Source organism: Pelodiscus sinensis, chromosome 5 (assembly GCF_049634645.1).
Source record: "Pelodiscus sinensis isolate JC-2024 chromosome 5, ASM4963464v1, whole genome shotgun sequence".
Lineage (NCBI taxonomy): Eukaryota > Metazoa > Chordata > Testudines > Trionychidae > Pelodiscus > Pelodiscus sinensis.
This window is the reverse complement of record NC_134715.1, coordinates 52,995,869-53,010,274: the sequence shown is the minus strand read 5'-3', so window position 1 is coordinate 53,010,274 and position 14,406 is coordinate 52,995,869. Positions and strand designations below refer to the sequence as shown.

General features: G+C 41.2%; 1 protein-coding gene and 1 long non-coding RNA gene across 5 annotated transcripts in view; one reads left to right on the top strand and one right to left on the bottom strand.

Annotated features, from left to right (window-relative positions):
* Positions 1–14,406, top strand: part of NR3C2 (nuclear receptor subfamily 3 group C member 2) — a 252,637-nt gene that overhangs the window by 164,885 nt on the left and 73,346 nt on the right. The window lies entirely within an intron of this gene.
* LOC142829596 (uncharacterized) lies at positions 5,162–9,367 on the bottom strand. Of its 2 annotated transcripts, XR_012904150.1 has the most exons (4): positions 9,007–9,367; positions 6,557–6,631; positions 5,877–5,967; positions 5,162–5,300 (listed from the first exon to the last, which is right to left on the bottom strand). It is a non-coding gene; the product is annotated as an uncharacterized LOC142829596 (long non-coding RNA). The 2 variants fall into 2 exon arrangements; XR_012904151.1 differs by lacking the exon at positions 5,877–5,967 and having other exon boundaries at positions 9,007–9,366.

Sequence of the window (14,406 nt, the reverse complement as noted above, 5' to 3'; positions counted from 1 at the left end):
GTAACTTGTAGTAGAACTCACTAAAGCTGGCAAAGAAAGATTAAGGTTTAAGTAAAGGGAAATAAGCGTATAGACCTTTTCTGTATTAACACTTTATGTGCTGCTTTTGCGTCAGTAAATAATGTTTTGTTTTGAAGGTGCTAGTGAGCCCCTTTAATCTTTTTGGTAGTCACAGATTCCTGGAGGAAAACTGTGTACAGGGCCAAAACTCAGATCTACTCTAGGGGAGGGAGGACTAATGGTTCTACCTGGAGAGATGTGAATATAGCAAAACTTGCTCCCCAAAGGGGTATATTTTAGAGATGCTAAAATGGATGTAAAATGCATCTCACTCTCTGACCACAACAGCCACACTGTATGCCAGTGTTTCCCAACCAGGATTCCACGGACCATCATTAGGGGTTCCATGAGAAATCGTAGAATAAATAACACTGGGTGGGGCCTGGAGCGTCTGTCATGCCCTTTGCCTCTTGCCCTGGCGCTCGGCTGACTTCTGTGCTACCACACGGGAGCAAGCAGTGCAAGAGGGCGGGGACTTCTGTGCTGCTCAGTCGGGCCACCACACAGGAGCAAGCAGCGCAAGAGGTGGGGACTTTGGCACAGCTCAGATGGCCTGCTGCGTGGAAGCAAGCAGCCATTTGGGCTCTGTGAATGAGAGGCAGGAGGAGGAGGAAGAGGAGAAAAAGAGAGAGTGAGGCAGGAGGAGCAGAAGAGACAGGAAAAATTCTCCAATTTTTTTCTTACAATGTAAGCTGACATATAAAACAGCTCTTTACAAATAAATTTTCTTAAAAAAAATTTAGCTGTCAACTTTTTCTGGCCAAGCAAACGTTTTCAGAGGTAGGGGTTCCTCGGGATATGAAAAATTATTTTAGGGGTTCCTCCCTGGGGAAAAAGGTTGGGAATCACCGCTGTATGCTTTAGTAACTGTTGATTGACACCTTGGTGCTTGCAGCTCTTACAGTGTGTTCGAGGCATGCGCGTTTTGCCTGCTAATGTACTGTACACAGTTCGGCTGATTGCTGTGTTAATTTAGAATTCAGCCAAATCATAAAATATAGAAACCATTCTTTCTGTATATTTTTTTAAATACAGGTTAAAACACTGTAGTCTGGACTTCTTTTGTCAGGCAACCTCTGTGGTCCAGCATCCCCATCCATGTCTCTGGCCTGGAGTGCTCACGGGGGGAAAAAATGGGCCCTGTGCTCAGCAACTCCTGCCCTACTCTCCCAGAGTTCTGCATATTCCTCATTTGCCATGTTCAAGCTCAGGGAATGGGAGATAACTGGGGGAAGAAGCAGGGTAACTGCAAAGCCCAGCAGCTGGTGGTCGCAAAAGGGCCAGCATTGACCTTCCCTGGTCCCTGGCAAATTCCCTGGTTAGGGTCCCCAGAGTGCCGGATAGAGAAGAACAACCTTTATTCTGTTTGTCCAGGGACTTTTCATGTCACATAAGCATATGTTGCTGTTCATTAGAACTCTCAAGTGACTGATTAGCTGGGTTAGTGTAATTTGTAATGTTGGTCCATTTCATGATCTCAGAAGCATGATTTCTCCTTATGCCTCACTACATTTGCAAGCTGTCAGCCATGTCATGCCTTACTGTTTAATTATGAAGGTTAAATAACCACTTCCCAGCAATAGTGGAAAGAGAGGTCAACAATCACAGATTAAACACAAAAGAGCTCTCACAACTTGTCTTAATCCATCACAGGCAAGAAATTGCACAGCTCAAGAAGGCAATAACTTCATCTCCACACCACATAAAACATACACCTCCCTATCTTTAAAGTTCATCCTATTTGTTGTTCAACCTATCACATGCACTCCCAATTGAAAAGATTAAAACAGTTAAACCAGTTACCTAGTTAAAGTCAACACAACCATAGGGATGTGAACAAATGTTCAATTTGTCAGTGTCTATTGCAGGAGTAGAGTTGTAGCTATAATTTGATTGTAATATGTGGAAGTGATAGTTTAGCTCCAGAGCCTAAGCAGATTTTTATGATCATTTAGTAACCCACATGACTTCTAAACTTTTCTTGTATTTTCATTTCTCTAGAATGATGTATTATTTGATAATATGCATCTATTTTATAGAATTTAAGTGTCCATTCATTTTAATGGAATTTGTTAAAATATCCATTCTAAAGCATATATTAGAACAGATTAGATCAAATTTATTTTCCCCTTGCCATAGTCTGAAAGTCCTTTTTCTTCCTCTGCTTTCCTAAAATCTTGTAATATTTAAAAAAAACAGAGGATGTAACACATCAATGTTGGCAACATATAATCTGTAGCTAAAATATAGACTTTTGTGAGAAGATGTGTTTCTATTGAAATTGGAAATTTATGGAGATTGTGACCACAACTGAGGATAGTCAAAATAATGAGGAATCTGGTGGCATCTTAAAGACTAACATGTATTTGGAGACAAGCTTTCATAGGCTAGAACCCACAACTGATGAAATGGGTTTCAGGCCATGAAAGCTTATGCCCAAATAAACGTATTAGTCTTTAAGGTACCATGGGATTCCTTGTTATTTTTTCTGAAACAGACTAACCCAGCTACCCATCTCATACTTGAGAATAGTCAGGAATTCAGTATAAGCATAGCATTGACATTTGAATACGGGTCAGTTTTTTGAAGCAGTTGTGAAACAGTTTGTAGTACTGATTAGATAGACCCTGACAAGAAAATTAGGGGGCCCGGATTCCTGTTCCTCATATACAGGTTGCTGAGAAATTCTTTCCTTAATATGATAGAAATGTAGCTGTGTTAGTCTGGTGTAGTCCTGTTTTTCCTTAATATGAGTCTGAGCAAACTTAACTTGCATATGAAATTGGGAAAGAAGTAGTATCAGACTTTCATTTTATTATGTACAGGCAGTCCCCGGGTTACATGGATCCGACTTACATCGGATCCCTACTTACAAACGGGGTGAGGCAACCCCGCACTAGCTGCTTCCCCCCAGCAGACCAGGGAGACGTGAAGCTAGCGCTCTTCTCCCCCCCCCCCCCCAAGCAGACCAGGGAGACGCGGAGCAGCTTTTCTCAGCAGACACCTCAGCTTGAGAATAAAGGACTGAGGGAAGTGAGGTGTGGGAGAATAAAACTGAGCTCGGGAGAAATGTTTGGCTAGAGTTTCCCCTACAATATATACCAGTTCCGACTTACATACAAATTCAACTTAAGAACAAACCTACAGTCCCTATCTTGTACATAACCCGGGGACTGCCTGTACTTCGCTCATTCCTGCATTGCACCCTCTGTGGGATGCAAGAAGGGATGGAATATGCCCTTAGCCATTGTGTCCTATGTCAAAGGCAGGAATGCCTGCTGCAGTTGCACGTGTTGAGATCAGTTGCCCCCTTCATCAAAGAAACCTGAGAGACCATTGCTAGCGGGTTGGAAAGAGGAAAACTTTAAACAGTGAGCTTTTATGGGCACAAACCACTTCTTCAGGTGAATGGAGTGGTGTCCACAAAAGCTCATGATACCATCTTTATTTTTTGTTAGTCTCTATGGGGCTGCAAGACTATTTGTTGTTTACGTTTTTTTCAGTGAAAGGATAGTTATTTAATATTCCTTTTTATCCTTCAAAGTGTGTGTGTTTCTATAGGTGTTTACTGTAAACACTTCACTGCATAAAAAATTATTAATTTCCTCATGGGGACTTCTGAGGTGCTCTCAACATATTTCAGTGCTTGGGAAACATTGATGAATTTTTCACAATATTCCTGTGAGATTAGGGAGTATCATTTCCCCCTTTTTCCAGATGGTGAACTGAGCCACAGAGGGATCAAGATCAAAATTGTCAAATGTCTCCAATAATTTTGAGTGCCCTACTTGAGATTCTAAGGGCTTATTTGTCATTTTTATAGTATTTTATATGCATTCAAAGCATAGCAACTAATCACCTTCAGCTACAGTGATGGAAAGAGGCAGACTTGGGTTTCAGAGGTCAGCTGTCTCATATTAGATTCACAGTAAATGAGAAATACTTTAGTGACTGAACACTTTGGTTTGTGTGACTTACCAGGCATCATACAGGAACTACGACGGAGGCAAGGATGAACTCCAGTTTTTCATAGTGGTATGCAGCTTCTTAATGAGACACTGCATTCTCTGCCTCATTCAATACACAACTTCCAGTTTCAGCAACAAGAGGCAGAAGTTCTATTGAAAATAGCATAATTAACAACAGAAGTCTGATTTATCCTCAGAGCAGGCCCATCTTGTGTGCTGAATAAGGCAGGAATCCCATGGAAAACATAATATGTAAAGCTCAATGTGCATGTATAAGGGGGGGAAGGAGGCATTAAGGTTGGATAGGCAACCTTTATTATATTTCCTAACATTCGAGTTCTTGAATTTAAAACATTCAGTTTCTTTCAGCATAAGTTTCAAAATTTAAGTTGTGGTGTTTTAAAAAAAACAAATTGAAAAACACAGAAATTCTATCATATTGAACCAAACAGACCCCTAAAGTGGGTTACCAGCAGGCTTTAGGTCTCCAGATATCCCTCAATCACTTGAGCAAATTGTGTAACTGATAGTAGTAGTAGGTTGTTTCTCTGTGAGTCCTGCCACAGTAGGGAGAATGTAGGGACCCAACCACTGCTGCTGCCCTGCATAAGCCCCCTCCTAATCCCCAGGGCTGTGTCCCTTGGGGAATGGGGTTCTGTGTAGAGAGAGAGAAGGCGAGGTGGTGGCAGAAAGGAGTGGGGCTTAGGGTTGCCAGATGGTTTCATCGAAAATACTGGACCTCCTCTCCTCCCCCCCCCCCCCCCCCCAAAAGGCACCAGGAAAATTTTGTTGAGTATAAAAAAAAAAAATGCTGGTTCACCGAAATGCAGTTGTGTCCCCTGCCACTTCCCCCCCACCCCCATCACATGTCCATTGGGTGCCAAGCCGTGAAAAGCAGAAAATACAGGACATTTTGTATGTCTGGTATTTTCTCAATTTCTTTTCTCAATTTCTTTACTGGACAGAAGGTTCAATACCGGACACCTGGCAATCCCTAGTGGGGCTTGGACATGGGTTTCGACACACCCCCTTGGGCTGCCAGGTCTCCCAAGCCAGATTGTGAAAATGCTTCAACCCATAGATTGTCTGTGGACCAGGAGATTGAGACCACTGCTCTATATAGAACAGGGTAAAATACAGTCTTCCTGTATGCTGCTTGAAAAAGCTGGCTGTAGGGCCCTGATTGTCTGAACAGCTGCGAGCCTTGGGGAAGAGGCTTTGCACATTGTCCCTTCTTCCAGCCTAATCTGGTTTCCAGGCAGTGGGAGTTTCCTGTTTGAAGAACAAGCAGTGCGTGATGTACCCCTTATCCACTAATTCAGGCTTGCAAGTGTTCACAGATGCACATATGGCTCCACGGGCAGCTGTTCTGAGTGGCCTGCTAGGGCATGGCAGGTAGGAAGCCTGTCTGTGGAATCTGCTGGGATGTTGGCCAACAGTCGCCCAAGTAAGCATCTCCCAGCCAGAGCCTGCCTCTAGCACCCCAGCTCCTCCTTCATACTTCTATGCCCCTACCCCATATCACCCAAACCTTTTGCCCTTCCTCCTGCACCCATATGCCCCCAGGCCATGACCCCATTCCCTACCCCAGGTCTCAACCCCCTCTTGTCTTAGGTCACAAACCAAGCTCCTGCACACTCTTCTGCACCCCATTCCAGGTCAGAAGCCTCTTTCACACAAACTTCCAACACTCCCTTGCACATTCCAATCCCTTACCTCAAGCTCCCTTCTGCACCCACCCTCCATCCCAGATCCCATTCCTCCTCCATAAATACCATGGAAGAGTACAGCCCTTGACCACTTACCAAATTCTTGGAGTGCCCCCCCCCATCAAAATGTATTGCCCACCTCCGCTATGGACTAAGCACTGGAAGAGTCTTTGCCTGGTGGCTTTCACAGCTGGTCACTGGCAGGAGATGAACGGTGAGATCCAGGACTCCTAGGCCGTGGAAAGGAGTGTGCTCTAGCAGTTTTAGATCTTTCTGACTTTTCCTACCCAAACATGGCTGTCCTCTGCTTGTGTCCAACCCACCCTCTCCTCTTCTGTCTGCCTGCAACCAATGACTCCTGCCCCTGCAGTTCCTACTCTTCCTCAACTCCTGCCCCCCTCGCTGATCACTTCCCATCTCCTACTACCCTCTCACTTTCTGTTTCTAGCCATCTCAATACACCCATCCCCCCCGGAACTGCCCCTACCAACTTTCCTCCTACCCCCTGGGCTCTTGCTTCTTTCCTGTTCACCTGCGACCTGAGCTCCTGACCATCAGTGGTTCCTGCCTTCTTTCCATATACACTTCTATCTCCCTTTCACTCCCCTTTCATTGTTCTGTCCAGGTTCCCGCTCCTGTTCCTGTCCCTCTCCTTCTACGTTCCTCCTCCAGCATCTGTTGTTCTTCCCTGCTCTCTAGATCCCTCAACCCATGTTTCCTCCTATATTCTCCCTCACTCCTCTCATTTGTAATTAGGTAGCATCCTCTTTCTCGTGGTTTCCTGACTACCAATATTGAGAACACAGAAGAGAATCTCACCATGTGCCACAGCATAATTTGACGATTATAGGGAAAGTTCTTTTCAATTCCTGTAACCCTTAGCTGGAGCATGCTCTGTGCAGAAGGAATAGGCAGAGAGAATTTAGTTCTAAGAAACCCTTACAAACAGGTGCAAACTGAGATTTTTTTCAGAGCTTGCAACTTGGCCAAATTTGAGCAAAGTTCACGGAGAGACAAAAAGGAATATTTTTGACACTACATTTTAAGTTTCTGCTCCAAAGCATGGAGGTGCTAGTGCTTCTCAGCAAAGCAGTTTGAAGAATTATTTTCCCTATGGGCAAACCTATATATTTTCCCCTACTCTCATTCTCAGAAATGGCTGAACTGTTTTAGCTGATACTTAAAATTCACCCTGAGGCAGACATCTGGTATGGAAAATTTCAGACTAACTGCTAAAGTTGGCAAAGTTGTAAGCAACTGAAAACAAGGTTTTATAATGGAAAGTATTGGTGCAACCTTAACTATAGGTAGTGCCATCACTTCCACTGTTAATGTTCTGCTTTTGATAGAGTTCATACGGTCTGCAATATGACATGTAAATTACTATTCCATTCATTTTGACATGCACTGTAGAAAATAAAAAATACTTTAGATATTGCAAGTCATGAAAGTGATGATTGACCATGCAGTCATTTTATCTTCTGCCAGAAACTTAAAAAATGTATTGCAAAAGGTCCATAATATAAAATCAAAATTATTGATACTCTGAAAGTGAGAACTGTTGACTTTATGCCAATTCTTACTTCATTCCCATAAATCTAGTACTCACCCTTTTACACAGAATTCTGTTTCAGGTAAATGCAGATATATCAGGAATACCGAGAAATTAAAACACATTGCTAGCCTAAAAATAGCCAAGCTCAGCATACCTTTCAGATTTGCATGTGCAATATAATTTAGTAATACAGTGCTGACCTTTGATAAGCACTTCAGATTTCTATCCTTTGTTGAAAATGAGACTCTTTCTATAGTAAGTCTCATATTACTCGCTGGAAATTGCTGTCATTGCTTTCTGAGCTTCCTTCTTTCAACACCTCTGTATTTATTTTCTTTGATCTTGGAAGTCTAAAACTTGCTCATGTATAATACCAAAAGTAAATCTCAGAAACTAATTCACAAGCAGAAACTTGCTTAAGAATGAAAGCATCTTTCATTGGAGTTAACTGAACTCAAAATTATGTTTTATGACTTTTATGAAAAGTCTGAACCTTTAAACTTCTCTTCCCTTCCCTTGGAATTGAACAGTTATGGAATCCAACCAATCCCATGTTATCATATAAACATTAATTACAATCATCTTGCCTGATATATATCACCTACAGTGGAAATCATTGTTAAATCATCTAGTCAATCCCTGCCAATGCAAGATTGATTGCTGCTGTACATATTTAGTGCTTTCTCAAGTTTTGGGTACTGAACCTATAAAAACTGACTAACCGGTATGTGCTTAATGTTACGTACTCCCATTGGTTCCACTGATACCAATGAGACAACTTGTGAAGTTAAGAATGTGCACAGGTCTATCCAGGGTCAGGCTGTAGTTTTAAATGTCTCAAGCAATGGAACTTCTACCTTTTCCCTTGAGCGACTATTACATGGTTGCTGTCAGGAAATTTTCTTCAATGGCCTAACATTTTCCTGTCTTAATTGTATCCTATTACTCATAGTTAAACCTTCATTCACCTCTTTTAAATAATACACACATGCTTAAAATTAGACATATGTTTAAGAAGCCTTCTGAATTCAAGCCTTGGCATCTTGCAAGTATACCTAGGCTTTATATCCACTTTTGTTGTCATTTATGGCATATCTGCACATTCAGTGCTGGCATAAAAAAGCCATCTCTGAGACTGGCAGAAGTTATGTTGGTAGGAGAATCTCACCGACAAACCACTGTCCACACCACTGCTTATGTCAGTGCAACTTATGTTTTAGGGGGGTGTTTAATTCGCACACCTGAGCGACATAAGTTCTGTGGATATAAGCTGTAGCATAGCCAAACTGTACACAGATAAAGCCAGGGGAAGTAGAACATAAGAGGGTGGGGGCACTAGCATCCCACAGTGGAAATATTGGAGGAGGAGGGTTGATGTATGTTTTCAACTTGTGCCCATATCTCATGGAGGCAAGAGTGGGACCCAGGAAGGGGAGAAAGGGCTAGAGCAGTTGCCACAGTGCACAAGATCAGGTCTGGGGAATAGGTAGGAATAGCACTCCTGTCCTAGCCACCATGGCTTCTGGAATAATGGCAAGAGAATATGAGCCAGCTGGCAGGGCACCCGCACCTGGGTGGGGGATAGATGAGTGTTGGAGCTCAAGGCGCCAGTCACCGAGGAGTTGGGTAGAGCACAAGATACCACCCACTGAGGAACAACTGTAGGGATTGTGGGAGTGTCCCTTCCCATCCTGGAGCTGGCTGCCCTCCTCACCTGAGGCTCAGTAGCTCCCATTGTTCCTTTGCCATCCTCTCTTGCCCCATAGCTTCCTCCCCTCCTGTATAAATCAATTCTTGTAACCTTCCTTTGTAAATCACTGCCTCCTGCTAATTACTTCTGTTTCACTTCTCTGAACCCCCTCCAATTTGTTTATAACTTTCCCATAATGAAAGTGCCTGAACATAATGTAGCAATTCAGGTGTGTTTTCAATAGGGCTGCACAGAGAGAGAACTATTATGCCATCCTGCTCTACATCATAATGGCTCTGCATGTGTAGACCAAAATGTCATTGACAGTTTGTGCTATCATCTTGCACTGAATTATTAAGGCTAATTTGTCCTCTTATCCCTAGGTTACCTCCAGCATTACTGCTTTCCAAGTTTCCCTTTATTATTAACATTTTTGTGGATTATTCCCTGATGCATTTTCTTGCATTTTTTTAAACTTGAACTTCCATTTGATTTTTTTCTTCCCATTTTCTGACTTCTGCAGATCCTTTCATGCAATTTCCCTGTCCACAATAGTGTTTGCAACTCCTCTTCCTGCTTTGAGTGCTAATGAAGATAGTTAATAATACCAAACCCCCTCCCCAAACCCAGCAGTGTCTGGGTTACCCCACTAGACATATCCCTTTAACCTGGTAAATCCCCAGTGACAAATTCTCTGCCGTCATCTTATCTCTGATAAGTTAATGTGACGTTACTATAAAAATTCTCACTTAGGGGACTGACATGCAGCAGGTAAATCTTGCCCCAGTAGACACATAATAAATATGAACTTAAGTGTAATGATTTTTTCCCTATGAGTGAGAGTAGCTCTGGGGAATAAACTGAGCATAGTAGTTCATCAGTGAATGAATAAAATAGGCTTCATGTCTATAGGCACTTCAGATTTCTCGTTGTTACCTCTCTAATCCCCACCCTTAAAACTCTGTCTTAAGCAGGGCCGGCTTTAGGCCGATTCGCCCGATTTCCCCCGAATCAGCCCCCGCGCCCTAAAGCCGGAAATGTGCTGGTGTGGTGGGTGCACTGTGGGAGGGGGCGTTGGCCCTGGAGGAGGAGCATGGCGGCCTTTTTTTTTTTTTTTTTTTTTGTCTTAGCAAAAAATCCTGGCTGCCGGGACCCCGTTGAAACTGTTCGAATTGGGCCCCACGCTTCCTAAAGCTGGCCCTAGTCTTAAGGAACTGTCTGTGTAGTTCAATACAATCAGTGTTAAATCCATCTTCTACCTCCTTGCTCATCGAGGCACTCTTGGCCGCACAACTAGTACAACTGTGCTATGCCAGGTATGAGGCTGGCTATTGTAGGGTCACTGCCCGCAAATACTATTTATTCTACAAAGTGGATTTTTAGACTTCAGGGCCTGATTATCCTTTTGCCTTATGTAGTCATTTAAACATGTACAAAATGAGTATAAATAGATTAGTATCTTATCCTGGAGAGTTTTACACCCACTTTGTACAGCTATAAGTGCCCGCGAAAGCTCATGATACCATCTACATGTTTTGTTAGTTTTTAAGGTGCTACTAGACTATTTGTTGTGTTTTAAGTTTTCCTGTTACAGACTAACTCGGCTACCCCCTGAAGCCTTTAAGCAAGGAGGCACGTTCATCTCTCTAGTGCCAATGGTGCTGATGCTGGGACACTAGAGGGACATTTTTCGGGTGTAGTGGGGACTGGTGTTGACCATGACAGAGGCTAAGAAAGCACCGAGGGCTTTCTTGAATTGTGCCCCTATTTCAGTGGCCCCTGAGGCCTTGCCAGGTATGCAGAATTGCAGGAAGATTGATCTGGCTTTGAGACATTCCCTCTTGCCTCTGCTCTGTATACACCAACCTGCCTCCAGTTTGCCCAGATTCACATGCCTATTCTACTGCTGACATATCCTGGGAAGCATCTTCCTCCTTAGAGAACTGCAGAGCTGATGAAGCCAGCTCTAAATCCAGGCATAGTGGTTTCCTGGAATAGCCGTATTCCCAAGAGTGACTTTATGCCTGTCCTAGAAACTCTTCATACTATTCTGCCAAACATGAAAGGGCTATAGTGACAGGATGAATCAGGCTTACAGTGTTTTTTTGCATTCATCTTTTCATTTGTATTTTTAAAAAGTTTACTTCACTTGCATCCATTTAATGTCTATAACTGAATTATTCTAATTTGTTCTTTTATGGTAACTAACTAATAATCACTCTCACTATTAAAAACATAATAATAATGATTTCCACATAATTTCTTAATTATTTTTGAATGTTGGTTTTGGCTATATGCCAATTATAGCATCATCACACCGCTTCAGAGTGCAAATTAGTGGGACTGGACTAATAAGTTGTATGAAACACAGTGTCATGTTTCATTATAATTCACTTACCAAAGTAGAAAAACCTTTTAGTACATAAAGTTCATCAACTTTTCAGTTTGTTTGATCTAATCTTTATGTATTTTCAGATGCAAATGTGCCTTTCAGGGAAGTGTTTAATACAGCTGTTTACCAGTTTCAGAGTTACTTATAAAACAGCAAGACTAAATCATACTTCATAGGTACTCCAAATATTTTAGAGAAAATGTAGGGTCTGATTGTTGATTCATTTTCAAAGCTATGAGTCTTGAGTATCTCAGTTACTGTGGTGTGAAACTGGTATACTTACAAAACAATCAATTTTCTTTGCAACTTTCCTTTAATTCTTATTGTTTTTGGGGGGACAGATGGTCCAACTTTTTCCCCATCTTATTTATAAAATATGTTGGATGCTAATGGAATCCTGTCTTTAATCTTCATCCCTTTTCATAGCTGTCAAATGTTTTATAGATACCAGCAGCATTGCTTACCATCTGTAATATCTGAGAATAGATTTAGATGGCTGGGAAAAATTGTGAGATAGAAAGACATTGTTGACTGGCACAATTCTCCAAATACTCCCTATCTGTCAAAGTGTTTAAATACTCCATTTGCTTTTATAGGACTACTCACAGTTGTAATTCTAGATCTGGTAGTGTGTAAATACAGGGCAGACTCTGATGATGTTTAATTCATATCTGATTTTAATAAGAAAATTGCTTAAAATTGCCCCAGAGCATTTTCATACTAGTCATACTCTCCTCTTAGGCCTTCATGTGTTGAATTCTTTTTACCTTAATTCTTGGAAGAACCTGTTTTCATACAACAGGGCTTTTAATAACAAAACTGAAATAAAATTATAAAAATCACCGATGTTTCTCTTTGAGACAATAAATTGGAAAAAAAACTTTTTTATAAATGAGAATATTAAGGATGGACATCAGTTTCTTCAGATGACATTCTCTTTGTCTCTGGAGTGAGTGTTATCTATAAACAACAGTGTTTAACTGAAATTGATCCTTTGGTTTAACTAAACAAAACCAATTTTGAAAAAGTTATTGTCAGTTAAACACCATGATTTCTGATAGTAAAATGAAATAAATGTTTTATGCCATGGCAATACTATAGTTGTGCTTTGAGAAGACACTTCTGTTCCAAGTCCCTACTTTCTAGTGTTTTGTTAAACTGTTACAATAATTTGTGCTCATGCTTGTTATTACATACATACATACATACATACATAGATAAATTTTTGTGGTGGGAGGGAGAAATTTGCTAAAATTACATCTTGCAATTTGAATTATGTCTGCAAGGAAATCGGTTCTAAAGCCATTAAAAAATTAAGATGGCTGCTTTAGCTTAAAAGCTGTTTGGTTTTAAAACTTCATACTTGCTAACAACTTAGGGAAGGCTTCTATAAACCCTTTCCTGTGAGAGTAAAATTACTCATGAGTGACCCGTGAGAGAGGTTTATAGTGCTGAATGAGGACAAATTACTTTAACATGACTGAAGCAATCTATTTTGGGAACAATGAGTTTATAGTTATTTGAAAATTGCACATGGGACATGTGCAGTTCAGTACTTTCATTCAGTGTTAATCACTCTGAACCTGGTCATTTGATTGTGCCATACATTGTTTTTCCTTTCTCTTTTTGCTTTAATTATTAGTATCTCTGAGAGACATTATCATGAAGTTCAATGAAAAATCTTCAGTAAAGAAAATAAACACCCAGAATTCAGGCAATTCAAAATTGTGGTTGTCAGTAGCTGCTTGGGAAAAGCATTATGCTAATGTTAAATATAAATATTTCTTTCCCCTTTCCTGTACCACAGCTTAACTCTCTGGTGGGGCATAAACCAGGCTTTAGTCTTCACAGGACTTTCATTCAGAGAGAGAAAGACTACAGAGATATCTCTCTGAAAAAAGAAAAGTTATAGGGCTTCTAAAGGATAAATATTTACTAAATCCATATCGGTAGACATGCAAAAAACTTTACTTGTAACCCACAAAAAATCTATAAATATTGTCTGTTACTTTGTAAAGATAACACTGTCAGGCAGGGTTTCCCACCTTGTTACTATCACAAGTTCAATGAAAATATAAACTAGGTATATACATACACTCCTGCAAGGCATGACTCAGTCTCTGAGACTGGGAACTGACTGGTTTTCCTTCTTTAAGAAGCTGGCATTCCCTACACAGGGTTTGGACATCCTTCAATAAACTCCCCTTGAGTCTTTGCAGTCTCAATCAGCAATTTGTCTCACCAGCTACAAGTTCTAAATTTTCTTCATCAGTGGGGTGAAGGGATTTTCAGTCTTAATCCAACAAAACAGCAAAGCCCTGGAATGCAATACTTACAGGAGACGCATTCAGTCCTTGGATTGTCCCCCTCTGCTGAGTGCTTAAGTCTGGTTTCCATTCCTACTCTTTAAAGTTCTCCTTCTCCCTGTAGATTCTGACAGGCTGCTTGCTCAGAATGGGAAATCTCCCAAGTGGCTTCAAACAACTAATGAGCACACCTAGTGCCCATCACACCCAATTTCTAGATGATTCTGGCCCATCTGGCAAAGTCACTCTGCCCAGCTGTGACAAGTGTGTAGTCACAAAGGGTATGTCTACACTACCACCCTAGTTCGAGCTAGGGTGGTAATGTAGGCAACCGGAGTTGCAAATGAAGCCCGGGATTTGAATTTCATTTGCATAAAGCCGGGCGCCGCCATTTTTAAATGTCTGCTAGTGCGGGCTCCGTGCCGAACTACCGCGTGTAGCCGCTGAATTCTGTGGGCAGAGCAGCAAGACTGAAAGTTCTGCAGCAGCCTCAGATTAATTTTTAATTGAGGTTTTTACTAATTAAATATGTAAATGAATAATACAATTAGTGTAGTATTCTTTAAGCTAACTTTTAAGCGTGCCATGGAATTTTATATTAAATATGTATCTGATATCTTCAGATTTCTCTCCTTCTATAACGCACGAGTCATGTGATTAAACAAGAAATGACATTCCTAATATTAAGTTTAAAAAAAAGTCATCCTGAAGAAGTAAAAGATAAAC